At 36.4% G+C, this 20,282-nt stretch overlaps 1 protein-coding gene across 2 annotated transcripts in view; it reads left to right on the top strand.

The window, feature by feature from the left end:
• The first annotated feature begins 381 nt into the window (after positions 1-381).
• The window catches only part of LOC138700884 (allantoinase), a 42,545-nt gene continuing 22,644 nt past the window's right edge, over positions 382-20,282 (top strand). The window contains exon 1 of one of the 2 annotated variants that reach the window (XM_069827276.1): positions 382-521. The gene's annotated coding sequence lies outside the window, so the exon portion shown is untranslated. Of the gene's footprint in view, positions 522-8,315; positions 8,395-20,282 lie in introns of those variants that run through there. The other variant, XM_069827277.1, reaches the window with a different exon arrangement.

Raw genomic sequence — 20,282 nt, 5'->3', positions numbered from 1 at the left:
ATGACAACAATACGTTGTACATAACATTATCACGGAGACAAGACAACAATATCACGGAGACATGACAACAATACGTTGTATATTACATTATCACGGAGACAAGACAACAATATCACGGAGACATGACAACAATACGTTGTATATTACATTATCACGGAGACAAGACAACAATATCACGGAGACATGACAACAATACGTTGTACATAACATTATCACGGAGACAAGACAACAATACGTTGTATATTACATTATCACGGAGACAAGACAACAATACGTTGTGTAATATACTGTAACGGAGACATGACAAGAATACGTTGTGTAATGGAAACATGACAGACATAATGATGTTTAATGAGTAAAATTACTTTATAAGTGTTGCCATGGAAACGTTGTCACGGGAGCTAGTGCGCTCTACGGATCGCGAGTCGCGTTGATGTGAGGCAGATAACGTCACATGTAACACTTGGGAGATCGCCCTCGAGGCAGCTGCAGTGCGCAGAGCTGATCGACGCTGCTGGACGGTAAGGATGCATGCTTGCTTGGGCTTATGGGATCGATGCCAGCTACTTCTTATACACCGCCTGACATCGAATGCTTGGGTATTTGAGATAGGAAAAAACACTCTTCATGTTGTACGTACATGCGTATTGTACGCATGTATGCTCTTGTTGTGTAAGTAGTCCACTATTCGATCGCGCAAATTTGTGTTTGTGTTCCGAAGTACTCGGCGTCGATTCCAATCCCGCTCTGGCTGATTAGCTGAATGGGGGTTTTCCCAACTCTAAGGTAAATGTCAGATAATCCTATGGTGAGCCCACAAGCTCAATTCGCGATTACCAATCCCAAAGACGCTAGATAACCACTCCGTTGATACAAGATCGTTAAATAACGTATTAAAAAACCCCAGTGTCAGTGCCGGATCTACAATTCTATCGTCTGTAGGCACGCAAAAATCTCTTCATATGCATTCCTCCACTTCAGCCTCGATATCTGCGCTGCATCAGGATACACCGGGAATGAAACTATCTTAGTTTTCTTGGTTTGAATGTTCTATTTTTGTTCCGGCTTACAAATGCAAAGTACGGATCGATGATAAGAGAAGTAATTAAGGAAGGGCATGCAGTATAATTATCTATTCTTAATATGAAGCGACATTCCGACATTAGTCCCAGCTCACAACAGGCTCACTCAAGTGTCTGTTATCACTTTAATATTGCAGAACTAACTCGCGATTACAAATCAAACGAGTGGCGCAGCTGCTCTCGATGCCGAGATATTACTGAGAGAAACTGCACGGCACGGCTAATTTTACACGCAAATTCGGCGCCCTCATGTCCATAGCGAAGGGAGGTAGTTACATGGCCTTACTAACAACATTAGCATTCGGCTGTAACTCATAGTCTTGTTGCAGTCAGTATTAGGATTTCTGCCCCTTTTCGTTTCACCACGGATCCCGGAACGTACGTCCATACTCAGCGCGGAGAAGAACGTATTCTACGTCAAAACCAGGCTTATGAATTCTGCATTTATTTTGAAGGCGCGTTCAGCTGGGCAGCTGGACGCTGGAGTACAAAACAACCGGACAGCAAATTTAGTGTTTGGGTAAATTTGTTGTAGTCAATGTTGCCAATATTATTTATAAGTAAAAGTACAGTTAACTTAATATTACATGAAAATTCCCACTTTTCTATTTCATTTTGTAACTATTTACACGATTGAATAAGTACATATTTTTTTCATTTCACTAATCATGTAGTGCTTACTTACTGGCTTTTAAGGAACCCGGAGGTTCATTGCCGCCATTGGTCCCTATCCTGAGCAAGATTAATCCAGTCTCTATCATCATATCCCACCTCCCTCAAATCCATTTAAATATTATCTTCCCATCTACGTCTCGGCCCCCCTAAAGGTCTTTTTCCCTCCGGCCCCCCAACTAACACTCTATGTGCATTCCTGGATTCGCCCATACGTGCTACATGCCCTGCCCATCTCAAATGTCTGGATTTAATGTTCCTAATTATGTCAGGTGAAGAATACAATGCATGCAGTTCTGTGTTGTGTAACTTTCTCCATTCTCCTGTAACTTCATCCCTCTTAGCCCCAAATATTTTCCTAAGCACCTTATTCTCAAACACCCTTAACCAATGTTCCTCTCTCAAAGTGAGAGTCCAAGTTTCACAACCATACAGAACAACCGGTAATATAACTGTTTTATAAATTCTAACTTTCAGATTTTTTGACAGCAGAATGGACGATAAAAGCTTCTCAACCGAATAATAACAGGCATTTCCGATATTTATTCTGTGTTTAATTTCCTGCCAAGTATCATTTATATTTGTTACTGTTGCTCCAAAATATTTGTACTTCTCCACCTCCTCAAAAGATAAATTTCCAATTTTTATATTTCCATTTCGTACAATATTCTCGTCACGACACATAATCATATACTTTGTCTTTTCGGGATTTACTTCCAAACCTATCTCTTTACTTGCTTCCAGTAAAATTCCCGTGTTTTCCCTAATCGTTTGTGGATTTTCTCCTAACATATTTACGTCATCCGCATAGACAAGCAGCTGATGTAACCCGTTCAATTCCACGCCCTTTCTGTTATCCTGGACTTTCCTAATGGCATACTCTACAGCAAAGTTAAAAGTAAAGGTGATAGTGCATCTCCTTGCTTCAGCCCGCAGTGAATTGGAAACGCATCTGACAGAAACTGACCTATACGACTCTGCCATCATGTAGTGCTACAAATAAATAATGTTATCCGCACTGAAAACAACGTATATGAACCACTACCACAGCCCGAAAGTATCAATTTCTATTAATCGAGTGTTGGAACACTTCCTGTAGTCCAAGATCCGCGTTCATTCAACATATTAAGAAAGTAATAATAGTGGCCTTCCATCTTAAGGGGAGATGATGGTATTTTTTTAAACTTTTTTCCTATTTGGTGTAAATTATTAATTTTTTGTATGTAGAGAGCTCATAGCTGTGGCAACTCAACCAAATAAAAGCATTTTGAAAAAAAAATTATTTAGGGGCCCAAATTTAAAAAAAATATATACCCAATGCAGGATTGTACTAAAACCGATATATCTAAACCGTTTTTAAAGATAGATTCAAACAATTTTTGCAATGTATTTGCAAAAGCATGTTCTACAAATTATCTGTAACAGAATTTTGATATTAGTCCCTACGTTTGTAAAATAAACAATTAAAATTTAGGAACAATTTTCTGATTTCCTTTCTTGCAAACAAACGGACGTATTTTTAAAATGAAATCAATTAACAAAATTCTGTTACAGAGAAAAGTTTCCTAATAGCCTAAAGAATGTGTTTTCTAAATTTCTTGCATGTATCTTTAATAGTTCAGAAATTATATCCATTTTGTCTGGCAATGTAGCAAAAAAAAAAAAAAATGAAGTTACTGGAAAGCGATAAAAGCGGGCGTGTGATTTAAAAATCCATAGCGCAGGAAGTTTAAAAATGACGTCTCAACATCCGATAAGGGCACAAATACCCACAAAATGTCATGCAATGCATTCCACTCATATCAAAGGGCATTTTAATTTAATTTACCGGAAACAACAATAAAAGTGGGCGAGTGATTTAAAAATCCATAATGCAGGAAGTTTAAAAATCCATAATGCAGGAAGTTTAAAAATGGCGATCCATACATATCACAGAGTATTTTAAAGAATTTGTTTTTTTTTTTTTTAATCTAGTCATTTTTCATCAAAAATACCATCCTCTCCCCTTAAAAGGAAAATTCGTTATTTAAAAATTTGCAGTGGTAGGCAGCTGCCTATGCATAAATTCGCCCCCCCCCCACTGTACTGTTATTGCGGAGGCAGGACTAGCGCGTATGTACAATAATTACACAACGGAAACATCTGCGCCATGTGACATGCCTAGCTGATCTACTGAGCCTCATGAATGTATCTTGCTTATGTCGTCTCTACCTGCATACGCGTTATTTAATTATATCTGACTTATATTTACATGAAGAAACACTTTCATTTTCTGAAACTAACGATTTTGCCATTTCCACCTATACTAACATGGTAAATTTTAGTTTGCTTCAAACTATGAAACTTTTGACAGATATTTGTGTAGAAATATGGATGTAACATTTTTTTTTTTTAATTACAGGAATCGGTTGGAATTTGTTACTTTTATTTTCAAGAAATAGCTATAAATGTACACAGGATTTTCAAACTGTTTTTGTTTTGTTAATGACCTAAGCTATGGCACGTCTTGCTTATATAATTTATTAATTTTAATCAAGATAAAGAGTACAAATCCAGACGTTTGAGATGGGCAGAGCATGTAGCACGTATGGGCGAATCCAGAAATGCATATAGAGTGTTAGTTGGGAGACCGGAGGGAAAAAGACCTTTAGGGAGGCCGAGACGTAGATGGGAGGATAATATTAAAATGGATTTGAGGGAGGCGGGGTATGATGATAGAGACTGGATTAATCTTGCACAGGATAGGGACCGCTGGCGGGCTCATGTGAGGGCGATAATGAACCTTCGAGTTCCTTAAAAGCCAGTAAGTAAGTAAGTAAGTAAAGAGTACAACTCATTTATAAACTGAAATATAAGGTGTCCCATAAAAACATAGCTTTGTGTTACTACGAATTTATGTAACACGCTGTATAATTTTCAAGTACACCAAACGGTACGCTTTGGTTAATCTTATAATGTAAATACAAAACTACTCTTAAGATAGGCCTAAATAAAACAAAAATACGCTGGTTATGGGACATTCTGTGTATATATATTTCGTGATTTACACGGAAAAACGTGTTTCCAATATCTCTTTACACTTGTTTGCCCGCTTACCTCCCTGTATACATTAATTAATACAATGCAATTTAAGGTATTTTATTTTAATAACGGCCTATTTATAAACAACGCAACATTGCAGATTTATACAATTTTCTTCTTACGTAAGACAACTGACAAACGAAAGGGTATTGATCTTACGTCTCCAAAAATGCTGTCATAGAAACTGATTATGTATGCCACAATAGAAAACTTCTTTCGGTAGAAACGTTATGTACATAGCAATTACAATAATTTTCAATAAATATATTAACCGAGATTTAGTAATCTACTTTTTGTGCTATACTTTATAAATTATAATTCCTTTGTTAGCAAGCAAGCATTCTCAAATCCGGTTATCGGCCGCAATGAAAAGATCATGGTTCAGCTATGAACCGGGGGAGGGGGGCGCAGGGTTGGGGCTGATAGAGACTCCAGCAATTATGAAAAAAAAAGATATATATTATATGGATAAATGAACAAATCTTTATATAAAATAGTTATTTCATTAAAAGAAAGCGATCTCTATGAATGTAATCGTGAATGATTTAACAAATGTTTACATAAAATAATTATTTCATTAAAAGAAAGGTATCTGCACAAATGTAATCGTGGACAATTTAACATATTCTACGGTGATTTATTGGTAATGTCTGGTAATTGCACTGCTCATATTACTCTCCGGCCGCAGGTACCAGAATGTGTACTTTGTAATGCAGCATCACGTGATGGCGCAGTGTTTTCTAATCAGAATCGTCGCCAGATCTCAAGCTGTTTGAGAGATCCATTAAGGCAATCAGACGACAGGTACAGGGTGTTACTCAACAGCGGCTCTTGTTCGTACATATTTCCTCGGTGTGCTAGACGTTATCGATATATTTCATCATTTTGATTTAACTTCGCTCTTCCGATGCAGGAAATTCCATCAAATAAATTATCTTCGTCCAGGTCAAGTCCATATTACATTTTAAGAAAAATAATGAACTGCCTCTTTAATTTCTTCTCTTTCTGGAGGAGTTCTTAGCAAGATACATTCCACAGATATCTTATCTTGTGAATGAATAATCCAGACACTGAGATATTTAACAGCATTTTCATGAAATGCACAAGAGACACTGACAACCATGTCGTGGAATAAGAATTTCTTCTAGGGATGGCAAACATTGCTTAATTGATGGAATAAATTTATTTTCTTTGCTCCAGTTGAACTTTTTTATTAACTTCCATACCAACACAAGACTCGACTGCAGTCACGCCCTCACCTTCAGTTTTGATTATGGAAAAGCGGCGAAGTTTTATTTGCAAAATTCGTCCATAACAATGTGCAAGGATCACTGAATCATATTAATTTAGCAATGAAAATCCAGCATATCTGGGCGTAAATAAATCTGGGGACATTAAGGAGACGAATTTTATCCGGAAACAAAAAACAAAATTTGGGGATTGTCCCCGGAAAATGCAGGGTGTCTGGTAAAACCTTACTACACAGCCCTAACCACCGCCACCTTGCAAGAGTCTTTGTTTTTAAACCGAAAAGGCTGTTCGGTGTCGTGTTGGTATTGGCAGTGTCACGCCAGCTCGCTCGCTCGACGACCTTGATTCAGCCACGCAGCTGTGCAGCCGGCAGTTGGGTACTTGCCATGTCATTTCTTTTCTTCTTTGCACAGCGGACTGTAGGATTCACAAACAGCTGAGCTGATAATGAGGCACTTGTTGATATACCGCATCTCGCACTCGCTGACCCACTCCTCCAACATGGCGGTCTAAAATATAGTTTCCCACTGTCAGTTTAAATTTTTTATGCTCGACCATCCCGAAATGTAGTAATTATACACCTGGTAGTAGCCCTTTAATGCACCTCATTAAAGTACACCTATTCATTATAATTCAGTTGTTCAGCCAATGACAAATCGCCTTTGTACCGTTATAAACCCGCCAGTATCGATTATTCTCGGATATACAATCGAAAGACAATTAGCGAAAAGTCATGGAGGCTGGAAATCCAATACTGTCGCAGAAGGTTATGTTCTGTTACTATAATAATTAGCGTTAATTGTAAATAATATTCAAATAAATTCAATTTGTCATCTCGTTTTTCAATTCTAAATCAATTTCCAGGTTATATCAAGACTAATGTTGTCTAGGTTATATCAAGGTCAATGATATTCGTGCCTCGGGAAAAAATCAATACTTCCGCGTCTGCGCACATCTCACAATTCAGGTCAGTTCCGTTCGTCACATAACCATAACATGAAAACTTATGAATAATTTCAAGTTAGAAATATGGTCGAGCCTATAATGGTAATTAAGACGCTCGTATGAAAATTATGAAACTTGCTTGCGCTCGTTTCATAAAGAAACATACTCGCGTCTTAATTACTGTCATTGTAGGCTCGTTGCATAATGTCCTATTAAATTATGTTTTATTTAACTATGCTCGCAACTGCAGAGGTTATATCAGCGCCGCCAGTGTGCTGGAATTTTGTCCCGCAGGAGTTCTTTTACATGCCAGTAAATCTACTGACATGAGCCTGTCGCATTTAAACACACTTAAATGCCATCGAACCCGCAACCTCGAGCATAGAAGACCAGCGCTATACCAACTACGCTACCAAGGCCGACTTGTCAGTTCATGTTCGGCAGCAAATCGTTGCCACTTCTGTATTATGGGTGGTACTGCAAATTTGTCCCATAAGGCAGGCGATTTAATACTTCGATCTGTTGATTTCGTAGACAGCATACATTTATAAGAAGACAGGAGTAGCATGGCTATCGCATCAGTGTTCGTCACTGATGTAAAATGCCCTCACGAGTGCATAGCATGTATAGTCCGGGTCAGCTTACTTCATACCGTAAGGGTGAAACCTAACCATTTTTCCCCATTACTACATATGCTAGTGGATTGTGGTGATTTTCTAGTTTGCAGGTTGAATTTTCTTTTGCCAACTTCTTTTCGAATTTCGATACTAGCAAATACTACAGATGGTAGTGATTTTGTAACTAGTATGTTGGCAGCTGAGACAAATATCGACAATATTTGTCGGTACTGGAGTTCCATGAAATTGAAATTGTACTAGATTTCTGAGCCTGTTACTGGAAGCTAGTGAAATTTGAACATACTAATAATTAATTAATATCAGTATTAATATTAATACATAATAGTTATTTTGTGTTGCGTTGTGGTTATAATTCAAGACTATGGCCAGGTAAGTTTTCGGAGTTAGTAATAATAATTTCATGTGGTCAAACAAAATACATTTTTAGGTTAGGTTTCATGAGTCAAACCAATGAATTTCGTAATGCCAAACAAAATATTTGACATGTTGATCCCTTTCTCGTATAGTTTGCCTACGAAAATATGTTACAAATTATTGAATTATTTAGAATAACCTTCCAACATAAAGTACGGTAAGTAAATAAGTCATTTAGTACGAAAGATCGTGTGATATATGGTAACAGATGTTAACAGTTGGCAACACTGACTAGACGCCGATATTTGTTGTGTTCTTATGTGACCCTCACTGTAAAACCGCTTGTCGTCAGAGAAACATTACGTATAAAGGTAAGAAGCAAGTGACTATGTGAATCATGCTTGTCTAGCCGATTACACGACACTTCGTAATCGCTCCTCATTCCGTGAGGCCTGTCTCGATACAACAACGCAATAATAATATTGATAGTCGAAAATATTCACATACAAACACGACGTCAATGAGTTGTTTTAAGTAACTGTAATGAGTAAATAATATGCCATTGGTCATTACAGAGAATTGGACATTAATATCACAGTTAACTACTTTAGAACAAAATTAGACTGTGTTAAATTAACTATTTGTCTTTATACTCTCCGCATTTGTTAATCACCCCATTTGTGTACGAATAACAATGTTTGATTAAATTAAAATTAGGGCGGCTGTACTAAATCTATATACAGAGTAAATCGTAAGTAATGTCATTAATTTCAGGGGGTTATTCTTTAGATATTTCAAACAAACAAAAAATAATACAATTTTGCTCGAGTTTTTGCTTCCTTTTCGAGATAAAAATTGTTTTATATGAAACATTTCATAGCGTGTTTTGGGAAAACCACTGATTTAATTCCCAATTTGCTCAGTTAATTTAAGACATCACTGTATTATGATAATAAATTATTTAAAGAATTTTAGTTTTGTCCTTTAAATAAAGAGAAATTTGATCTGAACAAATGTAACTTTTCATTCTGAAATAGTAATATGCGTTACAAGAGCGGTATGTTGAAGTTTTCATGTTCGAGGAAAAGTTTGAAAAAGCGAAACGTAGTTGAGTTTTTTTTAATTTCCGAGAATTGAAAGAAAACATACCGCTCGTGTATCGTACATTATTTTGTGCGAAGATCGTTTATTACATACCTGAAAGACGAATTTCTAATTAGTTGCAATGAAATCTCCATCTTGGTTTCTGTTCAATGACGGCAAATTTGCGAAACAAAAATATCTATCTTCAACATTGTTGCTTTAAAATGTTTTCTGTGTTTACTATACTGCAGCAGGCCGTGATATACGTCTGTCTTTTTTTTTCCCCCAGTCTATAAATGCGAACTTAAAACAAACGGTAAGGTTATGTAATGATTTTTCATTTTAATATTTTAACAATATTATTTATATAACATATTGCAGTAATAACATCGGAATCTGGAATCTTGTTGATTTTTTCACGGCTTCCTTGATGTTACTTGCATCACGAATGCAGTAACTTTAGTGGAGTTGTAGAGTTTACTTAATTTTTGCAAATATTTAAAAACAATAATTAACAGTGCAATTTAGGTGAAATTGCAGTGGTAAGTTTCCAATTTATAATTATTACTATGTTAAACATCTCTAAAAATAATATGTTAAAAGCCTAAAGCAGTAAAATGAATATGTCACTTAAGCGGTAAGAAGAGGGAAATTGTTATGTGTGTTAGGTTGGGAATACTGAATGTGGAATTTTAGACTTACCGCGGATTGGTTTTGTGCGGAAAACAAGCAAATACGCACGATCTCGCACAAAGGAATTTCACAAAGTTACATTTGTTTGAATCAAGTTTATGCTTATTCACAGGACAAAACTGAAATCCTTTTGATAACTTATTATCATAATACACTGCTCTCTTACATTGACCGAAGATGTTGGGAATTAAATCAATGGCTTTCCCAAAACACGCTATGAAATGTTCCATATAAAATAATTTTTATCTCGGAAAGCATTTTCCGGGATCATCCCTCAATCCATTAAGAGCAAAAAATGCTGGACCCCGAACTCATTTAGGTATCATTACCACCTTCATCTCATTCTGACGCTAAATAACCATTACAGTTGATAAAGCGTCGTAAAATATACCAAATAAAAATATACGTTAAAAAAGTTTCACGCAACATTTTTTAAAGTTCATCTGATGCCGAAATCACAGATCTACAGCAACTGTTTTTAACACAGACTCCTTGTGTAAAGATATAAATAACTAAAATAAAGAAACATCAAAATACATTATTCATTTATTAATTAATACGTCATCGTTATTGTTGAAATGGCGTATATAAGTAGACGAGACATTCCGGATGGCTGGATGCTTCCTTTCAGGAAATGCACATAACCTCTCAATGTACAAAAACAAATTATGGATCCGTCAACATAAAAAGCATAGGTTGCGCATTCCATTTCATCTATGTTGTAGTAGAAGTATTCGGCGTTGGGCCTCGAACTCATAACAAGGTAATTACACTTCCCCACTTTCATAGTCATCTCCGTTTCTTTCCCATATTTCGGGTTCGCTCCGATGTAGAGTCGGCTGCAGGTCACCACCGAGCTTGGTATGTGGTCATTAGTTACTGGTGGTAGTGCTATATACCGTGTAGAGACCGGCAAATCACACAAGACTCACGCCCGTACCCGGTTGCCGTCAGGCTTGGGTTCCGGTGACGCTACAAAGCAAGTTAACTTTTAGCCTGAACCCATTGAGCCCGGGTTTTATAGGTTCAGTCCAGGCGGGACCCAAGAAAGCCTGCCTGTTTGCTCGTGTTATAAGGTAGAGTGACTTGCATTCACGGAAGCCAGTCTGCGCTGGTTAAGATGAAACAGTACTAGTTTGAAACCCAAGTTCGTTGGCTATTTAGTCACTTCAAAAAATCTTTATCTTATGGTCTAACACGGTAGATATTTCTTGATTAAAGAAACACAGTTTTACGATTTATTGCGCTACAGAATTCATAAAATAATAAGACAATATCATACATTTCATATTCCTACAAAGTGCATCTGACTCAACAAAATAGTAACATTTCGTAACTTGTGACTAGTTGGGAAGGGAAGGGAAGGGAAGGGAAGGGAAGGGAAGGGAAGGGAAGGGAAGGGAAGGGATTATAGAAAAATATTTCATTTTAACTTTTTCCTTGTCAACAATTAAAAATCTCACGAATACCTATAAAATGTATAAAAGTTTTTCGTTCTTCAAAATATTGATTTGCTATTTAACTTCTGAGGGCCAGATTTCTTTTTATTTATGAAGCTGAAAGTTTGAATGGTTTGCATTAAATTTATATTACTACGATGAAAAAGAAAGTGCTAGTAATTTATAATAACTGTTGGCATTTAATGGATATTATGTTGAGGAGAGGAGAGGAGAGGAGAGGAGAGGAGAGGAGAGGAGAGGAGAGGAGAGGAGAGGAGAGGAGAGGAGAGGAGAGGAGAGGAGAGGAGAGGAGAGGAGAGAGAAGGAAATATGTTGAAAAGATATTGGTAACAATTATTATGAATATCAACTATTATAGAAAAATATTTCATTTTAATTTTTTCCTTATCAATAATTAAAAACCTCACGAATACCTGTAAAATGTATAAATGTTTTTCATTCTTCAGAATATTGATTTGCTATTTAACTTATGAGGGACAGATTTCTTTTTATTTATGAAGCTGAAAGTTTGAATGGTTTGCATTAAATTTATATTACTACGATGAAAAGGAAAGTGCAAGTACTTTAAAATAACTGTTGGCATTTAATGGATATTATGTTGACGAGAAATAGTTTTCTTTGTCTTTATTAACGGTACGTTTCAGAAGACAACAAATTAAGTTTTCAGTAGTTTGTCTATATCTATAGGCTTCTTGTCAGGTTTGAATGACTTGGTTCATATTTATCAAGCATCAGAAAGCAGCAGTCTGGCGCAGGTCGGCGGAACCCAACAGTCCTTTCGGGTCAATCTTAGGACTGTTTGGGAGTCACGTGCAACCACACTGCCTGCCTGCTTGCAGGGGCGTATTTTGCGGGCTACCGGGGCTACCGGCGGTAGCCCAAGGAAATTACAAAAGAAAAAGTTTATAATATAACATAATGTAATAATTCTGTATTATTAGTTTTACCATAGTAATTAAAATTAAAGTAATTGTTACATATATATTTTGTGTAATAATAGGGTCAGCGGTAGCCCAAACCCTTTAACCAGTATACGCCACTGCGGCTGCTTGTGAGGGAAGGTTGCAGGCGGGCTCACGAACGTAACCAGTCATGGGCAAGCCTGATCGACAGTTTGCCTGTCTCTGGTACCGTGGACTCGTGGTAGCTCGTAGGACCGCGGTAATGCCTACGTGGAAAGATAAAAGGAATCCTGCAAGCTGCAGGGGAGTTCGGTGATGTGTAGAGCAAGGCCAGGCCTCATGCTGGCTATTAAATTTGAACAGCAGAGATTGTTCAGTCTCAGATTTGGCAGGAGGCCTGCGTAACTTATCAGCACAGAGATAACCCAACCCACTATCGCTCAGGCGATAACAACTGTGTAAACAAGTGGTGAGAGGTGCATACTGATTGCCAGATTCTGGGCAGACCCGGTGTTGCTAGGTGCAAGATAAATCCCTATCTAGGGATATTTTAACCCTAGTATGGATTGAGGGATTTTTTTTTCGTAAAACTGGCCAAACTGTAGAGTTTTCCTCATCCTTTTGTTAATATCCACAACAATCGCCATGTATTTTAATTATAAATTTTACAGCTCTAGGAATCTGAAACACATTTACAAAGTATTTGTGATTACGTCAGCCATAGTCACATATCAACACATGCTTTCTTATATCAGAGATGGGGACTTGCCGTAGTTCCTGATTACATTTTCTGTTTTTGCATCATTGCAGCAGGCCTCAATTCATCACGGGGTCGTCTGTGAGAGTTCAGCTTTTCTTGTGCTTGTCATTAAAATAGTTTCTCTTGTCGTGATAAATTTACTGTTTTCCAATATGAATTTTTCCAGCTATGGATCGGTTCAATTTATTTCCACGAAGAAAATAAAACTCCTTGGCGAATTAGCTAAAAATGAAAAACCGCGGCCAGACATTCTGAGATTCCTGGCTTTCGGAACCAGATTCTAACGGCTGGTTTCGTTCGTCGCATGTCTAGCCGTGAAACGAGCGGGCCCGGGTTCAAATCCTGGTTTGGAGAAGTTATCTGATTGAGGATTTTTCCAGGGGTTTCCCCGAACCCTTAAGAGCAAATGCTGGTAACTTTCGGCGCTGGACCCTGGACTCACTTCGCTGGCGTTATCACCTTCACTTCATTCACACGCTAGATAACCATTCCTGTTGATAAAGCGTCGTAAAATAAACTAAATAAAGAAGTTTGGTTTCGCAAGACTGAAAGCTTTAGTAAGGGTAATTAATGCAAAAGGAACGTCTAGCCAAGAAGTGAACTCAAGACGCGGCTTGTCGAAGGTTCACGAAAAAAATACAGTACGGATCTAAAATGTTTGGAACACTTTGTACAAATAAATCAGACATCTTCCACATGACAAAACAAAATTGCAAAAGATGTAACACTTAAAATATTTTGTTCAAGAGAATTTCTTATATTACATAAGAATCATTTTTGCAGAAACATTCTGTAAGGAGAGTAGGAATTTTTGGTTACAGCAACCTGGCAACACCGGGCAGACCACTCTAACGCTCTACCGGAATCAAATAATATTTCTACATTGCTTTTCCTCTGCCTCTTCGCTTCTGCTATTCTCACACATACTGAAACTCCGACGTTGGCTAGCAAACAGGACACGAACCCATGGCTCGAGGAATTCTTTCCTTGGCCACTGGGATTCCTGTTGTGTAGGAACTACAACTACGCTTCGTACTGACGTTTATCGGACCTCACCACCGTGAAATATTTTCGAAGCACTGAAGTAAGTATGTAAATCGCCCTGCAAGTTATCTCTAGGCGACATAAAATATTTACCCTCGTTCGAGATAACAAGTAGGCCTACACGGGCGAATGGACCTAATCCATAGAACTGCGCAACTCTGAAAGCGAATGAAGTGAAAACCAAAGTCTAGACTCAGAAATACTGAAAAGAGTTCCATTCGGAACACTAAGACGCCAGAGCAGGGTTGCCAGATAAAGGAAACGCAATCGTCGTACCAACTTATGAAAAATGTCGTACTTCAGCATAAAATTGTCGTACCGGTACATTCATCATTTTATTATTTTTATACATAGTGCGCACAAATATATTTCACATAACAACCAAAAAAACTTGGTTCATATATATATATATACTGTAGTATATAAATGTGTGTACATATATATATATATATATATGTATTTATTCACACTGCAATGGGTATATACCCGGTGGCAGTGGTAACTAATCACACTCAATAATGACAATAATAAACTTATTAATTAAAATACAATTAATAATAATACTCCTAATTAATACTAACAATAATTAATAATAATAACAATAATAATAATAATAATAATAATAATAATAATAATAATAACAACAACAGGGAATATACTAAATTAAATGAAACGATCACTTAAAATAACATTTGAAATATTCTAATTTGTATCTTAAAACTAAGATCGAACTAAAACCCACGAGTATGATATGTTCATATCTGCACAAGTACCTTTCAACATTACACTCATTTCGCTGTCAACTCACTCACTGCACTGGAACTACGATACATTTCACTGATTCTATCCTGATTTCACTAACACTTCAAAAACATTTCACTGTTCAAATACTTTGCACTGCCACTATAAACTATAAAGCTTCCCTGACAGGAACACGTTTCACTTACACAACACACTTCACTGACACGACATACTTCTTCACTGATACAACACTTCAATAACAACATATCATTTACACCCTTTAAATACTGTGTATAATTACCGTCTATTAGTAAGGTCCTTAAGCATATTTTTAAATGCATTTTTGGTTGTTGGTAAAGCCTTTAGTAAGTCTGCAGGTAAAGCTTCCAGTCCCTGATAGTACGATTGAGAAAAGAAAACTTTCCAGTGTCCGTCCTCTGTCTTCTTTCCCTCAATTTATATGAGTGGTCGTTCCTTGAAGAGTAATTTGGCGGCTGCAACCTATTTTTTATTTCTCTCCAGGCAGGCTCACCTCTGTATGTTTTGAACAGTGCGCATAATCGAATTCGCGTTCTCCTGTCCGTGAGTGTGTCCCATTTTAATGGTGAATTTTTCCGACAACACTTAAGAGCCCGTTTTTGAAACTTTTCCAGTGTCTTAATATGTTCTAATCTGTAAGGATCCCAACATGCAGCACCATATTCCATTACTGGACGCATATATATATATATATATATATATATAATTCTACCACAAAACTTTAGTTCCAATTACGAATATTACTAACTATTGTTCACATCCACAATGACTTTCAACATTAAAACAAATCAGCATCCATTTCTTCATCCAATCAAGAATATTACTAATTTTATTATAGTTGATATCCACAGTGACATTTAGTATTCAAATTACAATTTCTTCGTCGATACTATCATTTCCGTAAAGCATGCACGATGACGCTTTGTCGGAAACAACATTATTAGGCTATATTGAAAGCCAGCAGAAACTTTATTTTTGGCAGGCACGACGGCAGATACTTAATATCAGTCGATGTGGCAGCTGAAGATTACATCAAATGAATCCATCTACAATCGACTCAAACCCGACATCACTAAAAATGTCGGCGCTTTTAGACTTCTTAATCGTACTGCGATACTATTATATTGATAAAATACTTTCATTTTCAAAGCTTCTTTTACCCCTACATACAGAATAAAGATAAGTTGTCTAGAAAACGGACGAATTAACCGTTAATTTTAATTATAGACCAACATTATAGGTTCCAAAATAATTTTATCCTTTCAGTAAAATAGTCGTACAAAATTGCGTACGACATAAAGTTCGGTCATACCTCGTACAATTAGTCAAAATAGTCGTAAGAGTACGACTATAGTCGTACGTATGGCAACCCTGCGGCAGAGTTCAGTCGTTACAAATATTGGCATTATCTCTCACGGCCGAGTTATACATACGCAGAGCCCTGTTTACGTCGTGGACTTATCAAACATGCGACAGATGATGGAATTACACAAGGAAAAAATATCCAACTCTTGCACAATTTCATTTCGCGACGTCATTTCATAAACTGAATTAGAACATGCTGACGGAGGCACATTTCTGTTTAGTTCCGACATCTGCATGCAACTGAAGCTGCCGATCGCTTCCACGGAGCTATTAGCTCGTTCCTCCAGAACATTTTCAATACAAGCACGCCTCTAAAATGATTTAAACCCCAATACATATTCCGTCTATAAAAGTCCCCCACAGGATCTATTAGAGTTTCCAGATGTCTCGCATTGTACGGAATGCCCCATATTTCAGGCCTGCAAAACTTGTCCCGTATGAAAGCCAAACGAGTCACAGAAAATCCCTATTTACATGTCACGGGTATATTCTTCAATGATTTTTTTCCCTTACTGTTCGTACTGATATCGTGTTGTAGGATTACGACAAGAAACCGTCACTTTTTATTGATGTCAATGTCTTTTGTAACGTGACAACGAAACAATATTATATTACGATACAAGGTTGGGAAGTGCTTTTTACAAAATCGAGGCAAAGTTTGAAAAACGGGCAGAGCGGGTTTTTAAATTTCTGAGATTTTGTAATGCATTTCACAAACGTGTATTGTACAATATTTTTTTGCACGATCGTATTTTTAAAATCACAAATACAATACCTATATTTTGCAATGAAAATTTAGAACAATATTATTCCAAAGCCTTTGCAAAACTATAATGTAATGGTAACTAGGTAACAATAAGTGCACTGTAATGGCTCCGTTTCAGTATAGCTTCATGTCATGAAAAATGGTTTCCCTAGCAACATGTTTCTGTGTGGGAATTCTAACAAGGCCTAACAACAATAGATGTAAAAAAAAAAAAAAAAAAAAAAAACACGGTCGTACAAAAATAAATTTAATCATATAGCTTCGGTTAAAAGTAATTTTATTCCCAAGCAATAGCTGTGCATGGATATTGGTTTAGTAATATTGCTGGTATGTGTGAAGACGCGGAAAAATGTTTCAAACCAAAATGAGTGTTTCTCATACACATGAAACAGACATGTTACACTTATAAAAACAGAGCTTCATTTACTAGTCTGTATAAATACAAGCTCTGCAATAATTACTTCTTCGCATTAATGTCCATTATAATGTTATTAATACATATAAAGTGACAGTTATTAATATAACAGATTTATGGCCGGTTTTTCCAAGTGTTGTTAGAAAATTTAACAACTGTTAAACTCTAAACAGTTTGTTAATTAATAAAATTGTATGTTTTCAACACTAGTTTGGTTTAACAGATTGTTAACAGTTTGTTAATTTTAAATTTAGGATTTCCGCCAGTTAACTCGTTTAACAGTTAGTTAAATATGGCCGATGTCTCCACAGCAGTTCGAACAGAAGTTGCGAAATTAATGTTTTGTGTCTCTCTGTAAGGAATGTTTAGCTTATGACTGGTAATATAACATTTAAAAAATACTTTGGACTGTTTAGATACATCAGTGCTATTTTATTTCTTTCGTATTTCGTATCCATAATAGCAATGAGGAAATATAACCTTACTTTGTAATTATTATTCAGTACGTCACCTACAACTTTCATTTGTCAACTGTTTGTTTATGGAGCGTGGCCTACTATAACAGGTTGTCATTTTATGCAAGTTTCATGACTCACTCTATAATATAGAATTTAAAGATTAATTTTAGCCAATCAAAAATTGACTTACATGTGTAGAATCATTACCAACTAAAAGAGCTTGAAGTAATCGGACTTCTGGTTGGAGCAAGAGGTACCGCTACTCTCTTCATGAAAGATGTGTTTAAGAGGCTTGAAATACCTACATCTATTATTCCGATTGTAACCTTAGCTGCATTGAAAGGATCAATTGCTCTCCTGAAGCATCACCTATATTCGAAATCAAACTAAGTTCAGTAGCATTCTTTACTTTTTTGTAACACTTACCTTTCTAAAAATAGGTATATTTCCACTAATCTAAAAAAAAAAAACAACCAAACAAAAATTATTTGCAGCTATGTACTTGCAAGAATTTCATTGTTAAAACAAAATTAATGGTTTTTCATGAACTTGTAAAAATGTCTATGGTTAAGTACTCTTTGTCCCTTGTGGCAGCTCACGAATGGTGAGAAGATATATAAATTTAAAAATTTTAGTGCTAACAGACGTTATAGTTAAGTGTTGGTTATCTTAAACAAAATTATGTTGAACAAATGGAAAATACATTAACAAAGCGTTAAAAATAAACAGACTGTTAATTTAACACTCGTTAAGCAAAATTAAACATTACTTGGACAAACTGGCCATTAATGGTGTAAGACTATGTAATTGTTTCTTTGGGCTATAATGTGCTTTAACGTTCTAGTAGGCTAATGTTCTGAGATTGTGTTCACAGATTTCTTTCTGTCTTAGAAGTTCCTATTGTTTTTCTGTAGTTAAGTTCTGTAACTGTCATTTATTTGCATTCTGAAAACATGGCAACCCTCAAATCTACAGAGGAGAATGAAGCACTAACTCTGAAAGCGTCTGATGATTACTACAGATCTAGCCTGTGGACGTGAAGAGCATGACAATTGAGTGTAATTCTTGTGCACTTATGCCACTTTCACACAACGCATGCAGTCCTGTTGCTAAGGCCATTCAGCGTGCTGGATTCATAGTTCGCGCCGTGAAGGTCAAGTGCGATCAAAAAATGAGTGCGGGAAAATTGCACATTCCTTCTATTGACACATTTTATGCGTTTCGTAACAGTTCAATCTTTTATCACGTTGAAATTGAATTATTGTTAGTAGCTTATTGATTTTTGTAATGTTGAAGCTAACAACATGTTGGAGGAAATCAGTGAAATCCGTGAGACGCGTTCACGCCAATTTTGTTTGTATTTTGCCAGTTTTTAAAAACAATTTCTTTATGCTTCCTTCCTTAAATTGCGAATTCCTACAACAACAAAAAAAAAATGTAATTCAAGTTTTTAAACGAATTCCAGTAATTCTAGTTTTATTCGCGAAATCTTTCCAACCCAGACACATTTTTCTTTAGGATCCTCGTAAGTTTATTCCAATCCACTCTGTCAAAAGCCTTTCCCAGGTTCACAAATACTACATACACTTCTCATTCTTCTCTAGGTATCTTTCGCCAATTGTTCGCAGCAGTCCAACTGCATCTCTTGTACCTTTTCCCTTCCTGAAGCCAAACTGCTCTTCTTCCATCTCAGAATATAAACGTCAATTCAGTATTCGCAGGAGATCTTCGCCGAGTGCGATATCAGGCTGGTAGTCCTGAACCCGTTACAATTCTTGGCATTACTTTTCTTCGGTATCGGCAGCAACACTGTCTCCGTGAAATCTTCAGGTCATTCGCCTTTCTCATGTATTTCCTTGCGTAATGACAGAATTTGCTTCTTGTCTTCACCCAAGCATTTCACTAATTCAGTGGGATTCCAACAACTCCTGCTGCTTTCCCACTCTTCATTTCCCTGAGCGCTAGTTCAACGTCTTTTCTTAGAATAGAAGGTCCATTTTCGTCTTCTGATATAGCCTACGTCTGCTTCGTCTTCTACAGCTAAGTCATCTGGACGATTCTCTGTCTCATATATAACTCTTCTACATATTTCGTCCATCTGTTCCATATGTCTTGTTATATCATAGCCTATTTCGTCTTCTTTCAACCACATGGATTTCCTGTTCTTATTGGTAAAATCCTAACATTTTACTTCCATGTGTGTAGTCGTAAATAAAATAATACCAGGCGCATAACGAAAAGATTATTATTATTATTATTATTATTATTATTATTATTATTATTATTATTATTATTATTATTATAAACCCTGACAAGACGCTCTTCAAGGAACTGTGAGTAAACCGCGTATTTGCAGCTACTGCGTATTAGGCGAGTAGTCTAATTTTGACTTTTATATACACTATCTGTTATCATTTCCTTATTGAATTACAACTTTCATGGATAGTAGTAGGCCTACTATGTAAAACGTCGAAGACATTTACAGCACCACCGATATGTACGTACTTAATTATTTCGAAAAAGAAAAGTATTT

Source organism: Periplaneta americana, chromosome 6, assembly GCF_040183065.1.
Source record: "Periplaneta americana isolate PAMFEO1 chromosome 6, P.americana_PAMFEO1_priV1, whole genome shotgun sequence".
Taxonomy (NCBI): domain Eukaryota; kingdom Metazoa; phylum Arthropoda; class Insecta; order Blattodea; family Blattidae; genus Periplaneta; species Periplaneta americana.
Note: the sequence above shows the minus strand (reverse complement) of the source record. Positions and strands in the feature narration are given on the sequence as shown.